We start from the raw sequence: 27,328 nt of genomic DNA, 5'->3' as shown, positions 1-27,328 counted from the left end.
TGTCCTCTGTATCCTGAGTGTTGTGAACCAAAGAAATCTCTCAGGTACTTCCATGCCACATGTAACAGGTTTAAGCTCCACGTAGGAAAAATATTTCCAAACTTGCTAATGGAAAGCTTAAAGAAGGATCCTGTCCTTTCAATGCATACAATTTGTGTTAAAGATGCTTAAAGTTACACAGTTCTAGAATGAATAGTTCAAATTACTGAAACATGATTACAGTTTGTATTAGTGTTCCCTTTATTAGACTGTGAAACGCACTTAAAATAAACTTTAAGAGTAAAAATTACATACAACAAAAAGACAGACAGTAAAATAGGCCTTCATTGTGCTATATAGTCTATTTCTCTTTAAAATGGAAATATTAAATAACAGTCTGAAAAAGTGTAATTCTATCTGAGTTTATACAAAACAAAATAAAGAAGTAAAAGTCAATCTAATGGAAAATAAAATAATTCTTAGAGTTTAAATTATCTGAATTAAATATCTTGACTGATTTACTAAATGAGATAATTTCTATGTCTACCATTTTATTAATCTCAGTATATATTTAATATCTCAAAACAGGTTTTATATAACATCAAATAATAATTAAGAATAATCTCTTCTCTTCTGACATCTCACTAATAGAGCACTTTGTATTTCTGGCTCTCTTGTGTTATAACTTCTATTAACTTATTCTGGAAACCAAATTTAACCTATTTGTTGCCAAAGTGGAGACAGCTTTGTTGGTCATGCTCATACTTGTCAACTTTTAAAAATTTCGTATTTATTCTTCCTTTAATTTTTAAAACACTAGTTGAATAGTGAAACAAAACCAATAGCAAGTAGTGAGCATATTAGGATTACAGCCCTTTGCTCATTCACTACTGCACATAAAATGCCAGCAGCAAATATTATCACTGGTCCCATTAAGAGGTTTGACAATGAACACCTCTGCAATGGTGATTATCATCCTCATGCTTTTCCATTGTAACAGCCCTGCATTTGCTTCTTCATTGTAGTGGCATCAGTGCATTTCCTAATTTGAATCAAAGTCCACCAATTCTACTTAATTCATCTCATCAGTCCCTTCTACTTCTTTCCTCTTGAGTTTTTCCAGCAGGGAGTTCGTCAGAAGAGAGAAAGCATTATCAAGAAAGTTTACCTTAAATTCAATGATTAAGCATCTCTTTTCATGTGGTCTAAAATAAATTGACTTGCCTTTATTTAACACACACGTGATAGCTCCAGGCTTGACAATTTGACCTGGATGAGAGATGACGACTATGACTCAGTTATCAAGAGTGGATACTGGTTTTCAGAAGCCACGCAATACTACAACCAGACCTTTTCATCCATACATACGAAAAGGTCTTCTCTTTGTCAAGTGAAAACGGCATGGTCCTTCTGATCTAACACAGTGATAATATCTCCTGGCTCCAGTCCTGGTTTTTGGTCTCCTTCATCATGGGGTGTTATTTTGCTGGACATCTTTCATACCTTTGTTAATATGAATTTCTATAACCATCTTCTCTCAAAACTATCTTCTTTCCATTGGAGCTTTTACATCTATGTTGAGGACTGATCTGTTCCCTGTGGCCCTCCATGCACACAGCTTGAATTTGCTAAGCCATTCCAGGTTTTATCTGATGAATTCTTGTTTGCATTCCAGTACCTCCACAATTAGGACAGCACAGTACTGTTTCTTTTCTTTTCTTTTTTTTTACCACTTCTGACTTCACATCTGTCACAAAGTGCATTACTTTACAGAGCCAGTTTTTTTGTTGCAGCATCATATAAATCTTCTAAGGTTACTGAGAACTGGTATATGACAGTTTTACCTTTCCTTTTACTCTGTGTTCTTTCTCCTCTTCAGAAACCAAAAATTGGCTCACATAGACATTAACAATCATTTAACCTATAAGAGAGATCAAGGATTCAGGGACTGAGGTTGATTAGAATGAATAAATGAATTAATGTAAATGTTACCAATCTATTTGAAAAAATTCAAATCCTACTTTCCCTGTTATCCTTCACCAAAAATATTGAGTAAAAATTATAGCAAAGTATGAGTATGGTTAGCTTTTATTCCTTGAATAGGTAAAAGTTGAATAGAGAAGACAAACACTTGTTTATAAGCAGACTCTTTTGGAGAGAGCCTGTTTGCCAGCCCTTGTGGATGTCTTTGCCGAGGCTGTGATAATGCTTACAGCAAAGAAGAGTTGGGCATCAGCCACAATGGTGGCTACATTTTAATTCAACGAAAAATTTTCACCATTTTTTAAGTATGAGTATGCAAAATTATGTAGTTTCTTTAATAGCCTTGGATATTAAAATGAAAAGTACAAAAAAATATAACAGAAGGAAGGGGTGGTAAGGGGACAGGAGAAAAGAGATGCAAGCATATTGTAAATCAGATTTTTTAAAGTAATTTTTAAAATTTGTTAAAGAGTAACCATATTTTTCTACTAAGATTTTATTTTTAAAAAAGGATTTAGAAAAAATATGTTTGTTAGATACATGCGCAAATCTCAAAGACTGCTGCTTGTAAGCTTCTATAAATGAAGTCTTTGAATAGAAGCTAAATTTGACTGGCTATCTACTGGGGTCTCTTGTATTCACCAGCTTGTTATTAGAAGGGTTTATGGGGAATACAAAAGCTTTATTATCTCCCCAGGCCACTCTAGTCTGAGATACAGAACTGAGATAGATGAACTGAGATTAGAACTAGTGCAATATATCTCTCGCTTGGCACACCTGTATAGTGTAAACAGAAAAAATAAACTGCAGAATCATTTATTATCAAAATTAATAGAGTCTCACACAGGGCAGAGTTTCACCTCATTCTTGCCTAGCAGGGCCATAAAAAATATGAAGTTTGAACTAATAAAGAACTTCAAGCTTTATACAATCAAGCTTACACATTAAAAAACTTAAAATGTTGCCTTCAGTATGCCTAATTCTACAATCCATAGTGTACTCGAAGGCAAATTTAAGATTTGGAGAGGACTAAGTATTAGATTAATGCATATCAAACTGCCCATGCTCAACATTTACATCTTTTAAAAATGGCAATTTCATATGATTCTAACTAATACGTAGTGAAATACAACGAAATTTATGATTTTCATGGGAAATAATGTCCATGTTAAACCTAAAACTTTAAACATCAGTAATAAATATTAAATGTAGATAGCATTGGAGATTTGGCCACTAACATTTATTTTCTTTAATAGCTAAGCACCATGCTTGTCTATGAAAAATTAGTTGACATTACTGTAGATAATCTAACACATATAATTACGAGTCTTTAATATTTATCACATGATGAAATATTGAGTGGGCTTTTGAACCTAAGTGAAAAAATAAGCAATCAAAAATGAGATACTATACCAGAAAGTGGTCCAAATTTTAAGAAAAGAACAAAACCATGCTCCTTATGAGTAATAGGGATCTGCAGCTCATCAACATTTTTGATTTTTCCTCTAGCGGTTATATTTTATTTTTATTGCTTTTATTTTAATATCTATATAGTAATAACTAGCATGTTATTCATATAGTATCTACCTTCCTTATCTGGAATACTTAATAAAGTATACTATTATTTCTTTCAAAACTACTGACCGTTTTAAATTTCTTGCTTGAATCTCTGCAAATATTTAAATTGCTGTGCTTAACCCAAGCCACTGTTTATTTTTATACTAAATTAATGATTCATGGAGTGGATTAACTAGTGCAAATTTAAAATCTCTAGCTAAATCCTTCCAAACTCGGAGGCCTGAGTGGAAGAAATAGTCTCTCCCACCAAGAACAATCTGCAGGGTGCTGACATTAGTTCAACCAAAGTAATTAGTAAGATAAATTTGCTAAATCACTGTGAAAACTAATGTATTACTAATAATATACTGGAAAAGAGGCTGTTTTATTAAATTGAATTTCCAGATTATCTAAATATTTGGTTAGGCTATATTGCATTAGGCATGAAAGACCACGGTATCTGCTGAAAAGTGGAAATATTTGCTGCTTGAAAGCTAATATTTTCCAACAGTGTTAACCCATTCTGTTGTTTTCAATTTGCTCAAATATTACCTCTTTATTATTACTCAGATCTTTGCAAATTATTTCTTGAATTTCATTTTTATAATTATTTAAGCAATGAATCAAGTAGTTCTTTTTTCATTGAGTTTTAGAATTCAGGATTTTCTTTATATTCAGTACTAGTTTATGGGGTCAGTTTTGTTTAATTTTTTTTTTTCTGCATAATGCACTTGGTGAATAAGCATGTGAGATAATTAAGACTTTTATATGGGTATCAGAAACAAAGTTTTACCTTGATTAGAAGGATAATCAACTAATCCCTTTTTAAAGAATCACAAAATTCCTGACTCACAGTGATATTTTCATTGGCTGTGATAAATTCTTTTGGAGAATTAGAAAACCAATGACACTTACTATAAAAATTTCAGAGATTATAGAAAACGCTAACAAGTAAAATGAAACTAATATTACTCCTAATCCTAGCAAGATTTCATCACAATAGTTTTCTGCTAGATTGTTTTTTCTTTCTGTGTGTGTGTGTTTGTGTGTGTGTGTGTGTGTGTGTGTGTGTCTATAGGCATAATTGTGTTTTAAGGCTGTTATAAGGTTATTCATATTACTTCTACACAAAAATTATCCCCCTTTTCTCACTTTATACTACATCATAACTATTTTCCAAGATCATTAAAAACTCTTTGAAAGACATACTTTTAATATGCACAGGTCTCATATTTAAGACTTCAATCTGATTTTCTTAATCGGTTCCCTATGACTGAATTTTTAGGGTATTTCCAACGTCGTCATCATATATAATATGGACAACAGTATTTGTTCTACACTTTTTTTCTGGGTTTTTAATTATTTCCTTAAGATTACTTCTGAGAAGCAGAATTATAGGTTCAAATGATACGATAAATAAGATTTTTAAAATTAGAAAAATAATATATTTAAATATGGCAAATATATATAGGAAAACATAGCCATCTTTAACCCCCTCTAATCTTTCACCTGTTAGTTAATTGCTGCTAAGTTTTATGTATATTTTATATACATTATCTATGCCAGATCAGTATATCCAAATATACAACTTTATATGCATGTTTATACATGTACCTTTTTTGTTTCTTTATTTCTGTTCATTTTTTAACCAGTAAAAATGAATCATGCCATAATTACTTCACATTTAATTTTTCCCATTTAGTAATATAAGTATTTTTCCAAGTCAATAATTATAAATGACCACACTCATGTTAATAGCTGCATACTATAATACTACATAGTTTGGATATATAATTTTTAATTAACTATTCTCTTATTGATTGGCATTTATGTTGTTTCAAACAATGCAGCAGTTAGCATAAGACATATATTCTCATATACTGATGGCTTTTTTTTTTCTCTATAATAGACTCAACTGTGGGATTTCTAGAATTTTAACAGACAATTTAAGGTTGTTTATATCACTTGTACACAAAGATTGTCCTCTTTTCACTTTATACTACATCATAACTATTTTCAAGATGAATATATTATTACTTGTACACAAAGTACAGGTAATACTCAATTAACAAAAGATTTTAACAATCAAGTTGCATAAGAGACTGCCTGTTCCCCCGATTAAACTAAATTAAGAGATGTTCTAGACACTGTTGACCTTAAGACCTTCTTGGAGAGAAAATTCTCTTAAGGAGATATTTTTGAAACTTTATTTTTCCTATTAATGCATTTAAGTATGTTATTACATGTTTATTTCTAATTTTCATTTCTTATTACATAAATTGCATTTCCATATGTCTTGCCTATGTTTTATTGGTTTGACATTTTATTATACATATCTATGAGCTCTTTAATATTAAAAATTTTTAATATTTTCTCTGTCCTAGGTATACAATTCTGTTCTCTCAGTCTAATATTTGTTCGTTTATTCTGTTTATTATGTTTTTTTTTCCACATTAGAGGTTTTTTGTTCCATTCGTGGAGTCAAATCTTTAAATTTTTTGATTCATGGCTCATTTTGTGTCTTGATATTTGTATAACCTCACCCACCAGAAGGTTATACAAATATTTCACCTATATCTACATTTTTTTACTCATTATAATTTATTTTTAAAAAACAAAATTTTCTGCAGATAATTTTTAAAAGGGTCAAAATTAACTTATTACAGAGTATTAGCTAAGTGTGCTAATAGCAAATACTAAAATATTCATTAATTTCTCCTCTTAGGATTTTTCAAGAGAAGAAATTATGTAACTGAGGGTAGTCCATTGGAGGAAAGTATAACATTTTAGTTACCTTATTATACCCAGAGCCTGTCATAGGAGATGACATTTAATACATGTTTGATAAATACATTGGAAAGAATCAACAAGGAGAAAATATGGTCTCATTAGCAATCAGGTAAAGGAGTTTGCTCCGATCGTCTATTGGTATGCAATAAATCATCTCAAAATTTAGTGGCTTCACACAGCGATTTTTAAATTTTTCCTCTCACAGCTCTGTGGGTTGGTGGACCTCAGCTATGTGATTTTTATTTGGAGGTCTTTTGTGCAGTTGCAGTCAGATAATACCTGGAGTCATCTGAACTAGTGTCCCCACTCACATGCCTGATGTCCTAGCTGGAATGGCTGCTGTAGCCAGGGGCTGGTTCCCCCAAGCCAACATGCTATCCCTCAGATCCTGCTTCTTCCCTCTACAGTCTCACTTCACTTTTTTCCTTTGCCTTGTGACTGGACTAGATGAGAAACACCAGCACTTTATTTTATGTACATACAAAATTATCACCCTCCACCTACCTACCAGCCGGCCTCCTCCCTTTTCGAGACTTTTATGTATCATTGCATAATGTCTGAGCCAAAAGTTGTGCTGCACTTCTACAAAATTAACAACTTAAAATTAAGTATTAGTTAACTTCAGTCTTTTCACTTTTCTATTACATTTTTTTAATACGATACACCTTTTCTCCTTCCTCATCTCTTTTCTCTTACACATTTCAAGTCTTGGGTGGTTGTGGGGTGGGGTGGAACCTTCTCATTTTTGTATGAACTCAAAGGGAAAAAATAAAACACTTTAAAGGAAAAACACCTTTGTTTTTGTATGTACTCCCTCTTGCCCATATTCCAAATTAAGCTCAAGCTTGAATATTCAAAAATTCAACTAAAGCTTTTGTATCACTTACTATAAGATATTGAGTATTTACCTCTTTGTCCCTAATATCTATACATGTACAGTAGACCCTTGAACAATGAGAGGCTTAGGGGTGCTGATGCCCTGAGCAATCAAAATCCATGTATAACTTTTGACTCCTCCAAAACTTAACTACTAATAGCTTGCTGTTAACTCAAAGACATACTAATAGCATAAAGAATTGATTGACACATATTTTGTGTCTTCTGTGTATCATATACTGTATTTTTATGACAAAGGACACTAGAGAAAAGAAAATGTTATTAAAAAATCATAAAAAAGAGAAAATGTATTTACTATCCAGTAAGTGAAAGTGAATCATTATAAAAGTCTTCATCCTCATTATCTTCACATTGATTAGTCTGAGAAGGAGAAAGAAGAGAAGGGGCTGGTCTTGCTGTCTCCATGAGAGGCAGAAGAGGTGAAGGAGATGGAAGGAGAGAAAGGAGAGGCAGGCACTCTCCATGTAACTTTATGGAAATACATCATGATTTCTTTCTGACTTTTGCTTTTTCATTTATCTAAAAATGCTTCCATATGGTACCAATCCTTTTTTCATCATTTGTTTTATTTCAGTGCTTGTATTATAGAAGGGCCCATGTCACAAAAAGCAAAATAAGTCCTGGATAATCAGAAACTTTCTGCCAGACTGTCTGTTTTCTGGCACTGTTTCAGAAGCTCCTATCTCCATCAAGTCATCTTCTGTTAATCCCTGTGGTGTGATGTCTATTCGCTTTTGAATTTCTACAAAATCTGTACCTGGAAACCCTTTATCCAAAACCTTATTTTTTCATATCCACAATCTCCTTCGTAGTTTTCTTGACTGGCTCTATTGTAAATCCTGTGAAGACATGCGCAACATCTGGACAGTTTTCTTCAGCAGAATTTGATGGTTTCCGTGGCTTTCATGGCTTTCTCTGTAAGAACAATGGCATCTTCAATGGTATAATCTATCGGGACTTTCATGTTGTTCTCTCCATTGGGGTTCCCTTTCATAGCATTGAAAATACTTTGTATAGAGTAACATGTGTAATGAGCCTTATTGTTTCTTATGATCTTTGGATCTAGAGGCTGAAATAGAAACATTGTGTTTCAGGGTAAGTAGACCACTTAGAGGTCTTTGGTATTGAACTCATGGAGTTCTAGGTGGCCAAGGGCATTGTGCAATATCAAAAGAATTTTAAAAGGCAGTCTCTTACTAACAAGGTACTTCCTGACTTCAGGGACAAAGCTTCAGTGGAACCAATCCAGAAAAAGATTCTCATTGTCCAGGCCTTCTTATTGTACAACCAAAAGACTGACAGCTGGCATTTATCTTTCCCTTTCAAGGCTTCAGGATTAACAGCTTTATAGATAAAGGCAGTCCTGATTATAACTGACTGCATCCACACAAAACATTAGAGTTAGCCTATATCTTTCTGCCTTAAATCCTGGTGCTCGCTTCTCTTCCTTACTAATAAATGTTCCTTGTGGCATATTTTGTCAGTTTTTGTCTATTTTCAGAATGGGACACTTTTGTCTGCATTAATAACTGGTTCAGGAAGGTATTCTTTCTTCTCAGCAATTTTCTTAAGGATGTCTGGGAACTCATCCGCTGCCTCTTGGTTAGCAGAATCTGCTTCTCCTGTTACCTTAACATTTTTTTAATTGAATTTTAAGTTTTGGGGTACATGTGCAGAACATGCTATACACGTGCCATGGTGGTTGGCTGTATCCATCACCCCGTCATCTACATTAGGTATTTCTCCTAATGCTATGCCTCCCTTGGCCCCACCCTGCCACAGTCCCCGGTGTGTAATGTTCCTCTCCCCAAGTCCGTGTGTTCTCATTGTTCACCTCCCACTTAGAAGTGAGAACAGTCAATCTCTTTCGGAAAACATTAAACCATCCTTTGCTGGCATTAAATTCTCCAACTTCAGATTTCTTACCTTCCTTTTACTTTAAATTTTAATATAATGACTTTTCTTTTTTATAAACCATATTAATCTATACATATCCCTTATAGTAATTCTTTTAGTGAAATAAAAACATAAAATCTGCATTTTTTCATACAACAAAAAAGGTATTTCACAAAAGTGCAGGGTTTTTGTATCTGTGGTATGGAGGGCAACTGTAGCTGAAGACCTAAATCTATGGTACATATGCAATTTAACTTTTTCATGTAATGTCATGACTTTCTTTGCCTCTTGAGAATACTTCCAGCCTCATTAGTGGCGCTTCATATGGTTCCCATGGTGTATTATTGAAGGTTTACGGTATTACAGTAAACATGATGCAAAATACACAAGAACCAGGAGAGATAAGTTTTTACTGCACTACACAATTTACTGAAGAGAAGAACTACCCATGCAGGTATTATTATGGTCTCAAGGCACTTAAAAAGGGTATTTGCAACTTGCAACACTTCAACTCATAGCATAGCAACAAGTGGTGGCTACAGAATTAATACAATAGTACAGTATCTACTCTAGTTAATTTTATGGAGTTATGATTTAATACGGCATACTTACATTTGTTTATATTCTCCTCAACTGCTAATGGTGCTATGTATGATCTGTAATTGTGTGCCTAAGTTTTGATAAATTTTATTTTTTAATAATAAATTTGTGTATATTTTATGGTAATAAATGATAAAATAAACTAGGGTCTCATACATTTTATGCACTTATGGCATGTCTTTTTTCTAATTCTTAAAATATGTGTAGGTTCATTTGCTTTTTTCAAATTGTCACAAATCTCAAAAAATTCCAATGTATTTATTTTTTTAAATGCAGCTCAAATCTGTATTGTTCAAGGGTCAACTGTATTGATGAAAACTGATGCGCTTCTTTTAATTACCTAGAAACAGAGAGTGTAAAGAATATCACTGACATTCAAACAGAGAAACACAAGAAAAGTAAAGAGGGAAATCCCAAGGGGTCCAGAAAAATGGAAAGGATCTTGGGAGAGGTCTGGGGCTCCGGAAAGTCCATAGATGGGCATAGAAAACAGAAGATCTAAGAAGTCAAGGAAAGTTCAGAGTCTTCTAGATTATTCATGATGCTGCATAAGAATGTTGAAAAATAAACCTAAACTTTCATCTTATTTTTAAGACTCTTGGTGATAATGGCTTAAAAGATGTTGAGAAGCAATACAAACCAGGATTAAAAACAATGATAGCAAGTTTTTTATTTCCCTTTGGGAGGCCAGATGGAACCTATTCTCTTGTCCTTTACTCTTAATGTTTCTTGTTCTAAATATCATGAATGTCATGGATGTATTTAACGCTGAAGATGTTTGTCTTTTACACATGTAACCTGTAGCTCTAAAAGTATACCTTCTTGAGAATACAAAAATGCAGTTATATCTAGATATAGTAAATAGATACAGTAATTATTGTTAATTGCACATCACTTCATATTCATACTATTCTGGCAACAAAGAAAAGGAGAGGCAGGTAATTATACTAAAATTGATATTGTACCCAGGTGGAAAAGCCAAGTAACTAGAACATGCCTTAGAAAGGTGCTGCAGTGAAAGACGTAATTGGACATTATCAAGGATACTAAGGGGTAGTATAATGTCACAGACACACATTGGTAAGGAAGGAAGGGATTCTGAAATATACAAGAGGAGGTACTCCTCCTACCCCTTAGGGAGCTTATACCACAGTGGAGTAAGAAATGGCTCGAAATATTTTATGACTACATTATTTTAATTGGAAGTAGAAATCTAAATTTCTATAGTTTTGAATTGTATACATGTGTGTATATATATAGTATAGAAATTATATATATATGTATGTATATGTGTTTTTTAATATATTATATACGGTATATATATAACAGTAAATATAAGCAGGCAAATATTCAGGTTTGATCTTAACCAGGCTCCTCCAGCAGTCAAGCTAAAAACATTGATTTTTTTTTTTTAACTAATTCTGGTTACCTTCATCTTCTATTCCACTGGAAAGATGACAGTCACCTGAGAGTAAGATTGGCTGATAGAAGTAACCTTAGGCTCACTTGATCTTCGTTGGTTATATTTTAGTTCCTCCTATCTTCAGAAGGTCTCTGGTAAACAAACCACTATCCGAAGCCTTGATCTAAGGAACTATCCCCAGAGGCATTCTGACTAGATTCTTTAGGGTAAGTAGATATGAAAGAAAAAATTGTCAAAGTGGGAGACAATTTTGTTTTTAATATCTACACTTACTGTTGTTACTGTAAAAGAGGTGATCTGACTCCTTCTCAGGAGACTGGACTTCATAAAACACCAGATGATTTCCTGGACTTCCCCATCCTTGGCAGCTGCCCCTGCCTTGTTGAGGTTGGTCAGATCTTCATAGGGTTGCTCACTACTGGCACTTACATCTGGGCAGTGTCATCTGGTACTGCCCAAGAGTCTATCTACATTGTGGTCTTTGGCACCAAAATGAAGCAGATGTCAAACTCATAGCAACCATCCCTCACTCTACCTTCTCAGGCCCTGTCAGGCTTACATCAGTGTTGTCTTGGCAGAAAAAGCAGTTCTCCAGCTTCCAGAAGTTCTCAGGGTTCCAGATCAATACTATCTTACAGACAGCCCTGGCTGCAGGATAGGCAGGCTATACGGACTGGCGTTTGCATAGACATGAAAGGCGGTTTGGTTAAAGATTTGTTTGGCATTTTTTATTTAACCTAATCTAATACATGGATGGTCTATATATGATTATATAACGATATCAGACGTGGCAGAAGAATTCTTTTAATCTTTTTTTTTTTTTTTTTTTTGAGATGGAGTTTCTCTCTGTTGCCCAGGCTTGTGTACAGTAATGATATCGGTTCACTGCAACCTCTGCCTCCCGGGTTCAAGTGATTCTCCTGCCTCAACCTCCCAAGTTGCTGGGATTACAGGCATGCACCACCACTCCTGGCTAATTTTTGTATTTTTGGTAGAGAAGGGGTTTCACCATGTTGGCCAGGCTGATCTTGAACTCCTGACTTTACCCACCTTGGCCTCCCAAAGTGCTGGGATTATAGGCGTGAGCCACCATGCTCGGCCTAATCTCTCTCTCTCTCTTTCTTTCTCTCTCTCTCTATATATATATTTTCATATATATAAATACACATATATATGCACTTATATTAAGGGTAGTGTTATTTTTGTTGATTTTGACATATACACATTTTCAGATATAATATTTTTGAAAATTGGATTGGTATATAATCAATAGTTATGTTTAATACAGTAGTTTTCCAAAACACCATTAATCTTCACTTTAATGTTGCATCTTACACTCAATGGTATCTTAAAATCAAATGAATGTCATATATGTGTTTGCATGTGTGTACTTCATGACTAAATTTCCAGGCTCCGTATTTAAGGTTTAAATTACGTTATGTGGTAAGAATTTTCATGAGGTTCATTACTAAAGTTATAATCAGTAAAGAAATAGTTAATCTCTATGTGTTTTTATCAGATGTCTAGACATAATTATTAAATATTTAGGCAAAAGTACAGAAAAACAGATGGGATTTCTGACAGTACAAGGTCTGAGTGCTTGTTGTACAGCTGCTCTTTTTATAATACCATATTTTAGGAGACAGAGAAAAGAATGTTTTGTGAGCTTCTCCATCAATTATATGCTATTTTTCTTTATAATGAGAATGTAATTTAAGAGAAACTTTATTTTGCGGTGTTATTTGGCCTCTTACCAATTCATAAAGTAGTGACTGCTGACTCTGAATACCTATGAAATTCAGAAAATGCATTTACAAAGTAAACCTTGTATCACTCTTTTTTAAATTAAAATTTTCTGAATACAGAATAAAACGTATTTGGCTACTTGCTATTCAGAATTACATTTACCAAAATGGCATTCAACCAATTCATAGTTAAATCTAGGCTTCTATAAAAATACATTTCTATTAAGTGAATTAGTAATATTCCATCCATGATAAAATATAGAAATACATGATTTTTGACCCAAACCCAAGGTATTGCATCAAAAAGCAAAACAGCTCATTATCAGTAAGACATAAAATATCAAACAAAATCTTTTACAAATGGAAGATGAAATGATTTAGAGCCTAGCATCAAATAATTTAAGATACAGCAAAACAGCTGAAATGGGTTGAGAGAAAATTATTGTTGTAAGAAATAATTTCTCATTTATATAAGATAGAGGTATGATCAACAAGAGGAAGAAGTATAAATACATTTGGAAGTTCAACATTCAAACTACGCTGTGTTATCAGTAGCATATATAAATAATGCCATAAAACCTGATATTGAAAGAAAAACTGTAGTGTTTAATAAAATTAATCATGTTTCCTGTGTTTTAAGCAAATAATGGATTCTCATTAATCCTTGACAAAAGGTGATACCACAATCCACTGAGACTCTGTGGCGTCCTCTGAAGAAGTTTCACAGTTTTCCTTTAACTTTATTAGAATCTCAAAGCTAAGGTGATAATTCAGCTCATTCCAAATTATTCCTTCTCCACTTCTCTCTTGGTGATATTCCTCAGAACTTTCATAAGTATTGGTGGTCAACATGTCACCAAATGTGGTTCAGTTACATATATTTTGCAGCTCACATGATTTCTCTTAAGGGGCAATGATTACTGGTTGAAGTCCCTGATGAGGTACACCTAAAAGCTATTTCTACAACTGCTCTCTGCTAACTAAACTATAGCTGATCTGAAATGCACAAATTTGTACCAAGGCGAATTCTGCACTAGTTTTCAAGGACTGTGGTTGCTTCTGTTTTCTAAAGCTGTCTAGTCAGATTTTGTGCCACCATCCTAAGTTGCTTCCTAGAGTTCTGTTGCCATTGCTCAAAAGATGGACCCAGAAGATGCATGGCGACTAAGGATGCTACCAGCTCACAGGTAATGGCTTCTGGCATGAGCCCAGGTCAATACTAGAATCTTGTCTCCATTATTTCTACCCCTACTGCTTCCTGTAACCACTAATCTCAAGCCAGTGTTAGAGTGCTACAGATGGTATCAGTATTCATCACTGCAGCTGATGTAGAATACAAATTGAAAGTCACCTTCCCTCTATGTGACTAGTTTAATGGGTGACCCAACATATATGAATGCTTATGGGTTTTATGGACTCCACATAGTAAGTTTACATCTGCTTCCTCCAGCACCGATGAGGTCCACACAGAGCAATCTGGAGAAGTTAGCTCAGGGGTGCTGCGCCATCATTGACTACCACTCAATATCCAAAAATGAAGCATAGGACCATTCACACAACAATGTAGATAAAATAATTCTAACCACCATTCCTTTAATTAAAAAAACATTACTCAGACTTCTCTGATACATGTCTCTAAGACATTAGATTAATAATTCTAACCACCATCCCTTTAATTAAAAAACATTACACAGACTTCTCTGATAAATGTCTCTAAGACATAAATCCAGCTTTGGGTCTTTCCAAAGACTTTTCAATTTTCAGAGTCTCGTGGTCTACCATTGAAATGAAAGTGTTAATGCCCGGTTGTAGCTTCTCTGGGACATGCAGTTGAGAAGGCACTTAAATTCCCATTGTGCCTAAAGAGTATGCCCCTGAAGTCCTTTCACTTTGTGAGCTGTATCTAAGGTGATGCTACCAGCCATACATATCTTAAGCCAGTTTTATGACTATTAAATAGAAAAAACATATCTAGCAAACTCTAAGGGAATCTGAATAGTGCTGAGACTTCATTATGATGATATTAAAGTTACAATTAAGCTTTAATTTAAAAAAATATGTTGTATAAATAAAATTTGAAAAAAGATGTTTCATTAAAGTCTAAATATTTAAACACCATGTTAACAACTAAGTGACTTTAATAACTCAGATCATTTTAGTAAGATTACATATACTAAATTTATTTTTTGCATTTAATTTTAAAAAAACCAGGTTGATAACGAAACACTAAAAGCCCAGAATCGGTTTTACCTATTTATCATTCCCTCTTTCTTCTCTTATTCTGAAATTCTTATGCAACATTGTCTCACAAAAATTAAAATATACAAAAGTAACTTCTGATGATGCCATTTATTTTATGTTATAGTATTGTTTTAGAAATATAGCTCATTGAGGGGCCAGGAGCAGTGGCCCACGCCTGTGTCCCAGCACTCTGGGAGGCCAAGGTGGGCAGATCGCGAGGTCAGGAGATCGAGACCATCCTGGCTAACACTATGAAAGCCCGTCTCTACTAAAAATACAAAAAGTTTGCTGGGCATGGTGGCATGCACCTGTGGTCCTAGCTATTCAAGAGGCTGAGGCAGGAGCATCGCTTGGACCCGGTAGGCAGAGGTTGCGGTAAGCCGAGATTGTGCCACTGCACTCCAGCCTGGGCAATGGAGTGAGACTTCATCTCCAAAAAAAATAAAGGAAAATAAAAAGAAATATAGCTTACTGAAAAATTGATTTCTAATATGAAATATCAGTGTCAACAAAATTGGAACATGTTTAATCAAAACAAAATACATGTTCTGTATTTTGATCTCCTGATCTCCAGCTTATAAAATATTAGTTAAGGGACCATAACTTGTCAGTATCAAGAAGTCCTTCAGGAATGAGGAGGAAGTAAGGGAAAGAGAGGAATCTGGTTATCCTGATAGATACTGATGGTGTCACTCTTAGAGCTTTATCTTAAATGAACAGCTGCGTTAAAAGTTTTAAGTCTCAAATCTAGACTTCTTCAAATGATCAGCAAATTAGAAACAAACATGATTTACATCATTTATTACTATTCAAATATTATAATTAACTTAATATTTAATAGTATATTTGCATACGTCTTTATTGTTTACAAAGAAACTTTTCACCAACAAGTATGTTTCAGATATTGTGTGAATAGGTTGTATTCTCTTTTTCTAGTTGATAAACTGAAATTTTAACACAAGTCGTGCACTTAGGAGGGACAGAGCCAGGTAAGAAATTGAGATATGATGATTGCACACCTTGTGACCATCCTACTTTAGGACACTGACTTGTACAAGACAATATGAAAACAATTACATGATACAGTGATTTGTTTTACAACCTATACTAAAACCCTGGGAAGAACCATACAGTCTTCTAAATGATTTTTAACATATAGAATTCAGGTAAGATGATTATTATTAAAAAATAAAAAACTGAAAAATAATAAAGTTTAATAAGTTAGATAAATGACAATATTTAATTTCAAATTTTAATGCTAAAATTATGTCTTATTTTGGGCAGGCTTAAACTTTTTTATTCTAAAACAAGCAAATATAAACCAAGTAACAGAGCTAGAGCTATTTAATTGGCTGCCCTAAACTTCTGAATGTAACATTATTATTTTTAGACATTCTCCATCCCAGAGATATAGAAATACTTTAGTAACAGTAATTTTGTAAAAGCACTTTACGGAATATAGATATGTAGTGGCCTAATAGCCACCATCTATCTGAGCGTTCGTGGCCCAGGAGCTTTGGGACTTGCTGTATGGAGCAGGGAGCTTAGGAAGCCAGCCAAGATTTGAAACCACTGTCTTCCGGCATTTGCCAATTCCCTTTAGTAGGGTTTGCACTCTCAGGCTGCTCAGAGCAGGTGGCTCCCGCTGTAAGAAGAGAGTTGTGGGAAGATATTCATGAAATGAATATTTATAAACACCCCCAATCTTCATTTTAAGTATAAGAGAAAAATCAATTTTAAACAGAGAGGTCCTTAGGAATTGCTGATCTAAGGCATCATCTCTTAAATATTTACAACATTCTTATGTTGTGAAATTCTTTAATCTGAAGTACTGTAAATAAATTAAGAGTGCAAAACTGAATCTGCCAGAGAATTCTGATAAATTCCCTTTTAGCATGAGCAAACCAGTCATTTATGCAAATAGTTTCCTCATTTTTTGTGCAAATTGTTTTTCAAGGAAAGTTAAATTATTTTGTTATTTAACTGAAATCTACTTTGTGACATCCACTCAAATGATAGTGTTGAAGTCTTTCCTGGTAGTCGTTTTAAAACTGCCAGGGCCATTCCAGCAAGATAACTGGAAGTTAGGTATAAGAATTGATGATATTTTTCAACTCAATTCCATGCAAACATATTTCAAGTTCTTGATATGGCTTTGAAATGGAGACAGTGGTCTGATGACAGACAAAACAGAATATTTAAAATGATACATACATTTCAGCATAGGGACTGTAGATAATCACTTCTTGTATAAACATTACATTTTCTATCTAACTCATCCTATGTCCTAGAATATAAATTTTATTTTTTTAATTAATAGACTTTATTTTTTAGAGAAGTTTTAGGTTTACAGAAAAAAAATAAGCAGAAAGCAGTGTTCCTATGCCTTCCATCTATTCCACACACATGTACCTAGTTTCTCCTATTATTTACATCTTGCATTAAGATGGTATATTTATTACAATTCATTAACCAATACTAATGCATTAACATTAACTAAATTCCACCATTTACAGTAGAGTTTATTATTTCTGTTGTACATTCTATGGATATTGACAAATATATAATGACATATATCCACCATTACAGTATCATATAAAATAGTTTCACTGCTCTAATAGAATATGCATTTTAATTGCTTTCTCATATTGCTTCCTGTCATCTCAGTATTTTTCCTCCCAATCTAGGGAAGATTATCTATTTTAAAATTCTGTTTATACAAAATCATTTAATTTTTCTTCATTAACAGTGAATTTAATTACTTTTTTCATAAACTAATATCTTTAAATGGATTTTACCCAGGACTATGAGGTCAGAAATAATTCTACTTAATGAAATTGTTAGTCATGAGGGGATTCACAGTCATTGTGACTCAGAAAGTCTAATCCACAAATAAGAGAAGCTGGGATTTAGAATTCTGCAATGACTTTCAGTGTAATGCCTGCTCATTACTTAAATCAGGATGGGAAAATTCCAGCTGGTCAGTTGGAAACTACCTAGCCAGTTGGAGAAGATGAGACTAGATCCCTTTCCCTATTTCTTAAAGTTAGATTTCCAGATAATCTGCCTTCTCCTTCCATTCAATACCTCATACAATATCACAACACAGAACAACAGATCTAACACCTGAGATACAATATTACCAGTTATACTGTATGACTCTAGGCAAGATATTTAATGTTCTTGAGCCTCAAATTCCTAACTTACAAATGCTGAATGTGAGTAGCAAGTTGACACTTGCCTCAATATCTATAATGATCAAATTGTTTAGTATATATCAAAATTATATACTTAGTATCAAACATTTGACAGATGCTCAATATATATTTGTCACTGTTGTTACTATTATTATCATATTATTAGAATTCTTATTATACTGTGAAGATACAAAAAGGAAATTGACCATAGCAACAGCTGACTGCAGTTCAGGCAAAAATGATCAAGAGACATGTTAGATCTTCCATTCCAGACGTGGATAGTTTAGCTGTACAGTCAATGTAAATTAGCATGTTAGTGATTCAATTCAAGTAATCTTCATTGGAATTTCTCCCAGCTTCCCTGTGGGTTAGATTGACATGCATCTATTTACTATCTAATGTTAAATCCTTCAAAATATAATCAATCTTTGAAAATCACATGGTCAAGAGGCAGAAAACATTTTTTTCAAAAACTGCCATTAATTGTAAAAGTATTCTATATTGAAAAAAGTTCCCTATCTATGTTTCCAACTTACAGAATTAGAGGACTACAAAGCTATGATGATTATTCCTGCTCTCAGGCCAGCCTGCACGTAATAATCAATGTAGGTAAGAGGAAGAAATGAATAACTAAATGTTGAAGAAGTCATATTACATTTTAATAGTCAAAATATTTTCTCTACTAGATCAGGAAGTTGGAGGTTACTTATTTTAATAAATAAAATGTAAATTTTTGGAGAATAACAATAAAAGTTAATATTTATTAGTGTTCTTGGTCTAGCAAAATTTAAATGATGAGCTAGTTTTGCATTCTTTAAACCAAACGGTAGCTCTCAGAGTACCATTATCTTCTTCATTGTACACTACAGAAAACTGACAAAAGGATCTGCTAGTAACTTGGCTAAGCTATTGGTGTAAATAGATTTTGAACACAGGCCATATCTTTACACAGACTCTTTGCTCAAAGATTATGTTATACTAGGGAAGAACAAATACATTAGAAATTTAAAAAAATAAAGTAAAACCCAGATCTACCACATAGTACTCATAACCATGAAAAAGTTGCAATACTTGCACCCCTTACCTGGGCCCCAGCCACTTACATTTTCCTTAAATTAAGGTCCTATAGGCCTTACAGGGCTGCTGTACTTTGTACACATTCCACAAATGACTTACATGATAGTATTATAATGTGTACATTTTTCTATTTTTAATATAAAAGCTTGCATTTCATTAGCCTATCATGTTCATATATATTCATATATTAAATTTCATATATTAAAGACAATTTCCCCCATAAAAAATAAATTTTCATATATGAAACAGCAAAAATACAATGTTAAATCACTTTGGGGATTTTCCTGAAGCTGTTCTTTCTTGCTTATGTTCTTACAAAATAATATACACATGCAGAAGGAAGCAAAAGGGAAGCCTGGAGGCAATGTAAAGAGACACAGGGCACTCTTCTCACATTCATATTCTTATTATCACATTCTATGAAGCCTTTCAGTTCTTCTTCATGTTTATTCACATTAACATAGCTATATTTTATGCTGACATTTTGATAGACTTCATCTTATTTTGGCCATTTACTTAGCTTTTGAAAATCGAAGTTTTATATTCTAAAATTTTTAAGTATTCACTGAAACATGGATTTTCAGCTGATACCAGCTTTTATGTGTCCTACAATCATTTAACTAAAATTAGTTTGATTCATTTTTAAATATTTTAAAATTTAATACCTTTTTTCTAAAAGTAACTTATTTTTTGCATTGTAGCCATTAAGATATAGAATGCTAGACAATCTTAGAGTTCCTACAGAAGCAAAAATGATAGAATAGACTTTTGAAAAAAAAAGTACCAAAATGTTCATCTTCATTACTAAAATATAGTAATTAGATGCAAAATTTTCATCCCCATTTCATGTTGTCTTGTTCGTTGATGCCAAGTTGAGGTTTCATTACAGAATAATTATCATTCATCATCATTTGACTTGGAAAGTCTAAGAGGAAATGAGATTAAACCAAAACAATTGAGATCTTTCCAGGAAAGCTAGATAAACAGTTTTTACAGACACTATTTTAAAAAGTTGAAAATTGAGCTGTAATTTTTATTTTAAAAGCAAATTCCCTCTAAGGAAAAGTTAGCACTTCAATCAGACATATATGTATTAAAGATTCCACTCCTCTCTTAATTTTCTCCTATCCAATCAGTCCTAAATATCTTTTAACAAATCATTAATCTTTAGCCTTTTTCAGACCTTTAAAAATAAATTTTCTGAACTCTTGCTATAGATCTATTCTCCACTCAACCACTTGGGTTTTCTGAGTAAATCAAAGAAACAAATATATATGGTCGTGCCACTACCTTGATAAACACCTTTGCTAGCTCCTTGTTGCCAATACAGATATAGCCTATGGGGCTTTCCATCTCTTTTCCACATCTCTGAACTTATCTATAATCTTCACCTTCCTATGCTTTAAGGACATGAAATTTCTTACCTTCCTCTCAAACACACCAGATGCTCTGCTTGAGCTTCTGCTTTCACTCCTGCAAAACTGCCACCCATTCTTTAAGACCCAACTCAGTTATCAGCTCTCTGATATATTTCATAAAACTTTAACTCAAAGTGAGTGGCTGACTCTGTGATCACACGTTAATAATTCATTTTTCTAGGACAACATTTATCACGTTATGTTATGCACTCATAATGTGACTACTTCACTTCTCTGTGCTACTTAAGTTCTAGCACACAGGTAGCTAAAATATACGTTTAAAATAATTTTGATGTAAATTCTAGTTTCAGCATTTTTCAAAGTATATCAATGCATATTTGTGTATGTTCTATTTTCAATGTATTTCAAAGTATTATAAATCATATTTATATTACTTGTATCAAATGTCAAAAAATTTAACTTTTTTGATACAACATAGATTATAAATATGACTTGTTTTGTTTGGTTTGGCTGTGGTTTTGTTGTGCCTGAGTGACATATCTGTGGAGATGTTTATTGTTAAATTAAAACACATGAAATTTCTCAACTGTTTTAGGATTTGTGTCTATTTTAGGGTTTGTGTCTACTGATAGCCTGTCAAGCTATCACTTCTTACCGCTGATGATGCATCTTTCTGCAGAAGATATCAACCAAACCACTCAGTATTTTTCCTCAGTTTACTATGAGGATACCAGAAAACTAACCTTATTATAATTTTGTATATAGTAAAAGTGAATGATGACCTGTGGGCTTCCTTATAAAACAAAGTATTTGAACTTTAATGCTTAGACTAAGTTTTCTCTATTGGGATCTAAAAAAACTTTTTTTCAACACACATGTTGTTATTCTACTTGCGATTTCTAGTTAAGTGACAATAAAATAAGTAAAATGATCTTAAAATATATTCATTCATGTGTCAGCACCAAAGCACACTTACTGATTTATCAAGTATTTAGCACTATACTTTCTTGGGATTAAAAAGATGAAACTCCTCCTGTCAAGGAGTTTGGTAAGGGTGATAAATATAAAAATAAACTGTTATAAAATAAGACGACTGCACAGTGACTGAGTATATATAAGAGGTATAAAGTCAAGAATCCATGTTTCTGTATAGTGTCATAGGAAAAGGATGTAGTAGATGCTTTATTAAAGGTACCTTGGAAAATTTTTTATATTATACACTCTTGCACTCATTCCCACAGCATTTGGGGAAGAAAAGCCCCAGCATATGAATATTTAAAAAGAAACTCTCTAGGTATTATAATTCTAACCGTTCTCCCTCACCCCCAAAGGAAGCCACTTTGAGAAAAAAAAAAAAGACCCACATTATTTCCTAAGTTTGCTTGAGGCCAGGAGTTGTAGAAACCTTCTTAGAGAAACTGAATTTTGAGTTGAATTTGGATGTGTTAGGAGGCCATTAACAGTCGTAATACCTAAGGGGACAGAGGCATTAGAAATGTAACAATTGGGTTGTGTGAGGAAGAAGTAGAACAAGTAGTTGGAAAGCTAGACAAAGATTACATACGCTTAATGCAAAGTTGGAATTCTCAAGTACTGGTACTTCAAGGCAACTGTGTTGCCTATAGCTAATTCAAGGGTGGATACTTTTAGATCCACTAGTCCCAGTGATACCAGTGGGGAAAAATATGACACTAGAAGTCATTGCCATACACTGTAGCTAAAACTGTGCCTGGGAACATCCTGAAGGGAAAAGGTGAGCATGATGTTGTTGATAAATCATGGAAGATTTTTTTTTTTTTTTTTTTTTTTTTTTTTTGAGACGGAGTTTTGCTCTTGATACCCAGGCTGGAGCGCAATGGCGCGATCTCGGCTCACCGCAATCTCCGCCTCCTGGGTTCAGGCAATTCTCCTGCCTCAGCCTCCTGAGTAGCTGGGATTACAGGCACGCGTCACCGTGCCCAGCTAATTTTTTGTATTAGTAGAGACGGGGTTTCACCATGTTGACCAGGATGGTCTCGATCTCTTGACCTCGTGATCCACCCGCCTCGGCCTCCCAACATGGAAGATTTTTAAGGTAATGAACAACATCCCTTGAGCTACTGATGTCTCAGAGATTTTTTATTTTCAGCTACAAAGAAATGTATCCACATTTTAGGGGGAAGGTGAAGCAATTATTTTGTAAGATACCAAGGAAATTTTCAGAATTTTCCATCGACTACATGCTATCTACTGGGACTATTTATCAAATAAATATGATAGGAATGTTAATATTGTGAACAGCTAGTATTTTTAACAGTGTATTAATATATTTCTGGCATTACACTAAGCATTTTAGCTGGTCAATTATTTCATAGTTACCTGTATTAGTCCATTTCATGCTGCTATAAAGAACTGCTCAAGACCCGGTAATTTACAAAGAAAAGGGGTTTAATTGACTCACACTTCAACAGGGCTGGGGGAGGGTCTCAGGAAACCTACAATCATGGAACAAGGGGAAGCAAACATGTCCTTCATCACCTGGCAGCAAGAGGGAATGAATATCAGCAGAGAAAATCCCAAACATTTATAAAACCATCAGATCTGGTGAGAACTCACTCACTATTACAATAATAGAATGGGGAAAACTGCCCCCATGATTCAATTACCTCCCACTAGGTACCTCCCATGACATATGGGGATTATGGGAGTTATAATTCAAGATGAGATTTGGGTGGTGACACAGCCAAACCATATCATTCTGCCCCTGACCCCTCCCAAATATCATGTGTTCACATTTCATAACACAATCATGCCTTCCTAACAGTTGCCCAAAATCTTAACTCATTCCAATATTAACCTAAAAGTTCAAGTCCAAAGTCTCATCTGAGACAAGGCAAGTCCCTTCCACCTATGATCCTGTAAAATCAAAAGCATATTAATTACTTTCTAGATACAATGGGAGTTCAGGCATTGGGTAAATACTGCATTCCAAAAGGGAGAAATTGGCCAAAACAAAGGGGCTACAGGCCCCATGCAAGTCCAAAATCCAAAAGGGAAGTCATTAAAACTTAAAGTTCCAAAATAATCTCCTTTGACTCCACGTTTCACATCCAGGGCACACTGATGCAAGAGGTGGGCTCCCTGGGCATAGGGGAGCTCTGCTCCTGTGGTTTTGCAGGGTAAAGCCCCAATTCAGGATGTTTTCATGGGCTGACATTGAGTGGCTAAAGCTTTTCTAGGTGCAGGGTGTAAGCTGTTAGTGGATCTACCATTCTGGAATCTGGAGGATGGTGGCCATCTTCTCACTGCTCCAACAGGTAGTAACCCAGTGGGAACTCTGTATGGGGCTCTGACCACACATTTTCCTTCCACACTGTGCTAGCAGTTTCCCCATGAGGGCTCTGCCCCTGCAGCAAACTTCTGCCTGGACATCCAGGTGTTTCCATACATCCTCTGAAATCCAGGTGGAGGTTCCCAAACCTCAATTCTTGACTTCTGTGCAAGGCCCAATACCACATGTAAGCCACCAAAGCTTGGGGGTTGCACCTCTGAAGCAACAGCCTGAGTGGTACATTGTCCCCTTTTAGCCATGGCTGGAGCTGAAGCAGCTGTGATGCAGGACACCATGTCCTGAGGCTGCACACAGAAAGGGGAGCCTGTGCCAGCCCATGAAATCATTCCCTCCTAGGTCTCCAGGCTTATGATGGGAGGGGCCACCATAACATGCCTTGGAGACATTTTCCCCATTGTCTTGGTGATTAACATCTATCTGGCTGCTCATTACTTATGCAAATTTCTGGAGCTAACTTGAATTTCTCCCCAGAAAATGGGATTTTCTTTTTTATCACATTGTCAGTCTCTAATTTTTTTTTTAATTTTTATGCACTGCTTTCTCTTCAATGCTTTGCTGCTTAGAAAGATTTTTCCTCCAGGTACCCTAAATTATCTCTCTCAAGTTCAAAATTCCACAGATCTCTAGGGCAGGGGCAAAATGCCACCAGTCTCTTTGCACAGCAAGAGTGACTTTTACTCCAGTTTCCAACAAGTTCCCTATCTCCATCTGAGACCACCTCAGCCTGGACTTCATTGTCCATATCACTATCTGCATTTTTGTCAAAGCCATTCAATAAATCTCTCGAAAGTTTCAAACTTTTCTACATTTTCTTATCTTCTTCTGAGCCCTCCAAACTGTTCCAACCTCTGCCTGTTACCCAGTTCCAAAGTTGCTTCCACATTTTCAGTATCTTTACAGCAGGACTCCACTCTCTGTGGTACCGATTTATTGTATTAGTCCATTCTTACAGTGCTGTAAGAACATACCCAAGACTGGGTAATTTATAAAAGGAGATTTAATTGACTCACAGTTCTGCAGGGTTGAGGAAATGTACATTTTCTGAGGCCTCAGGAAATGTACAATCATGATGGAAGGGGAAGGGAACACATCGTTCTCATAAGGTGGCAGGTGAGACAAGAATGAGAGCCGAGCAAAATGGGATCCCCTTACAAAACCATGAGATCTTGTGAGAACTTACTTAAGGGAACTGCCCCCATGATTCAATTTCCCCACACCAGGTCCCTCCCACGACACGTAGGGATTATGGGAAGCAGAATTCAAGATGAGATTTGGATGGAGTCATAGCCAAACCATAGCATAACCCTCATGCTAAATTTATGAAGTAAAAACTATTATTTGTTCCTGTTACAGACATAGGTAACTGAAATATTTATACAGTAAATACCTTTCTTAGAGTCAAAATTAACTTTCTTAGAGTTAGGTAACAGAAATAGAAATCACATCTACGTCTGGCTAACCCTGGAGTACAAAGTCTTCATCGCTGAGTTATTCTGATCTAATGGGATAAATAATTATGAAATTCATCCTGCCTGAGAAAACAGAGTACTGTCTAGTATGGGGAATGGTAGTCTAGTCTAGATTGACTTCATAAATATTGTGTGGCTGACAAGGACGGTAACAATCCTACAGGAGTTCTCCATATTAAGAACATTAAGAACAATTAAGATATTAAGAACATGACACCTTTGTAATATTAAAAAGGCAGTCTATCATTTTGACGTTAGTGATGAGGTTCTTACAGCAAAACGCTTTAGTCTTAGAATATCACAAAGGATAAAATTACTAGTAATGATTACCTCCAGATTTGATACACAAATCAGATTTTCAACTTTTCCTGTTATTGCTGTGTAACAGCGGTCATGTTTTTAGCTTTCCTTGGCCTCCAGTTACTTAAAATAAGTGTAACAATGCAAATTGACTACCAAAGTCTATTTAACATATAGGCAATATAACTGCTCGTAAGAGGTTGTAAAGTAATGTGCTATTTAAATGTAGTATCATAATGCCGTCCCCATTGACTTCATGAAGGTGCAGACCAATAAGTCACTATTGTCCATATCAGCAGTGAGCCAAGTGTTTGGGGTTTAAATAATGGCTTTATCCTCTGACTCCATTAAAATATAATATTTCTTCTCTTCTCTCAGGCACAACGTGTAGTAAAACTAATACATATTTTAAATTACACACACATACAACTTGAAATTAGAGAGGCTACATTCCATTACCAAGTCATACTTACTATTTATATTTTAAAAACCTGCAAATATTTGAATAAAGGATATGTGAGCATTACATATTGCATTTAAATTACCTAACTTTAAAAAATTTTTATGCAGAATGTATACATAAAAACAGTAATATGAGCAGATGAATGCATATTTAAGTAATTTACTAAGTTTGTATTAAGTACTATTAAATGTTCTTTAATTTTCTATGTTCTTTCATAGCTATTTTTTAAATTAACATTAACCAGATATTAAAATGCACATGGAATTCCTAATATACTCTGACATTTAACAAACTACTTATGCTTTTATGAAGCAGGCATTTAAATTAAGGTACTAATCACTGTAAGCTAAAAAAGATGTGGCATTATGTATTTTTAAATTTTTATTATCTATTGATTCAACACATAAATTGCAGTATCTGAACAATAATATTGGAGATATTTTATTTTGGCAAAATCAAAATAGAATGAATATATTTAAAGCAGTTTTATTTGTTTTAATACCAGCTCAAAAATACATTTTCTTCAGAATGATTCAACTGACTAAAATTTAAAAAGCAGTGATCTTCTAATTCCAAAAGAGCAATTACATCTTTAACGTAGAAATAATTATATCTTATTTATTTATATTACTAAACATAGTGTTTCCTTAAATACATTTGGCTGAAGAAAACAACTTTCTGGAAATTAGAGACATTTTATTTCATCTGGCTGTATTTTAAATATACAAATGAATGGTCATTAGTACTCTACATACTGATGGAGTCCTTCAGCTGATGAAATATGATTGCTGTTTTCTCTTCTGCATGTATTTGGAAAGTCAAACAGCTTTGTTGCATATAATGAAAATCACTGGCCTAACTTTCTCTTCAAGAAAAATTCTGACAAAATAAAATAAACATTCAATCAAACAGCCATGCTGTGTAAATTTGTAAAGATGTTAATACAAACTCTTCATTTTCTTTTATAAAGCAAATCTAGTAGAGTCAAATGTTATATAACT

The 27,328-nt window shown here is 34.1% G+C and overlaps 1 protein-coding gene and 1 pseudogene across 1 annotated transcript in view; one reads left to right on the top strand and one right to left on the bottom strand.

The window, feature by feature from the left end:
• Positions 1-27,328, top strand: part of OLFM3 (olfactomedin 3) — a 204,939-nt gene that overhangs the window by 107,214 nt on the left and 70,397 nt on the right. The gene's annotated exons all lie outside the window — the stretch shown is intronic.
• On the bottom strand, positions 860-1,649 carry LOC105723034 (dnaJ homolog subfamily A member 1-like; annotated as a pseudogene).

Source organism: Aotus nancymaae, unplaced genomic scaffold (assembly GCF_030222135.1).
Source record: "Aotus nancymaae isolate 86718 unplaced genomic scaffold, 86718_ANA_hifiasm-v0.15.2.pri h1tg000117l, whole genome shotgun sequence".
Lineage (NCBI taxonomy): Eukaryota > Metazoa > Chordata > Mammalia > Primates > Aotidae > Aotus > Aotus nancymaae.
The sequence above is the reverse complement of the archived record's forward strand: the minus strand, read 5'-3'. Positions and strand labels throughout refer to the sequence as shown.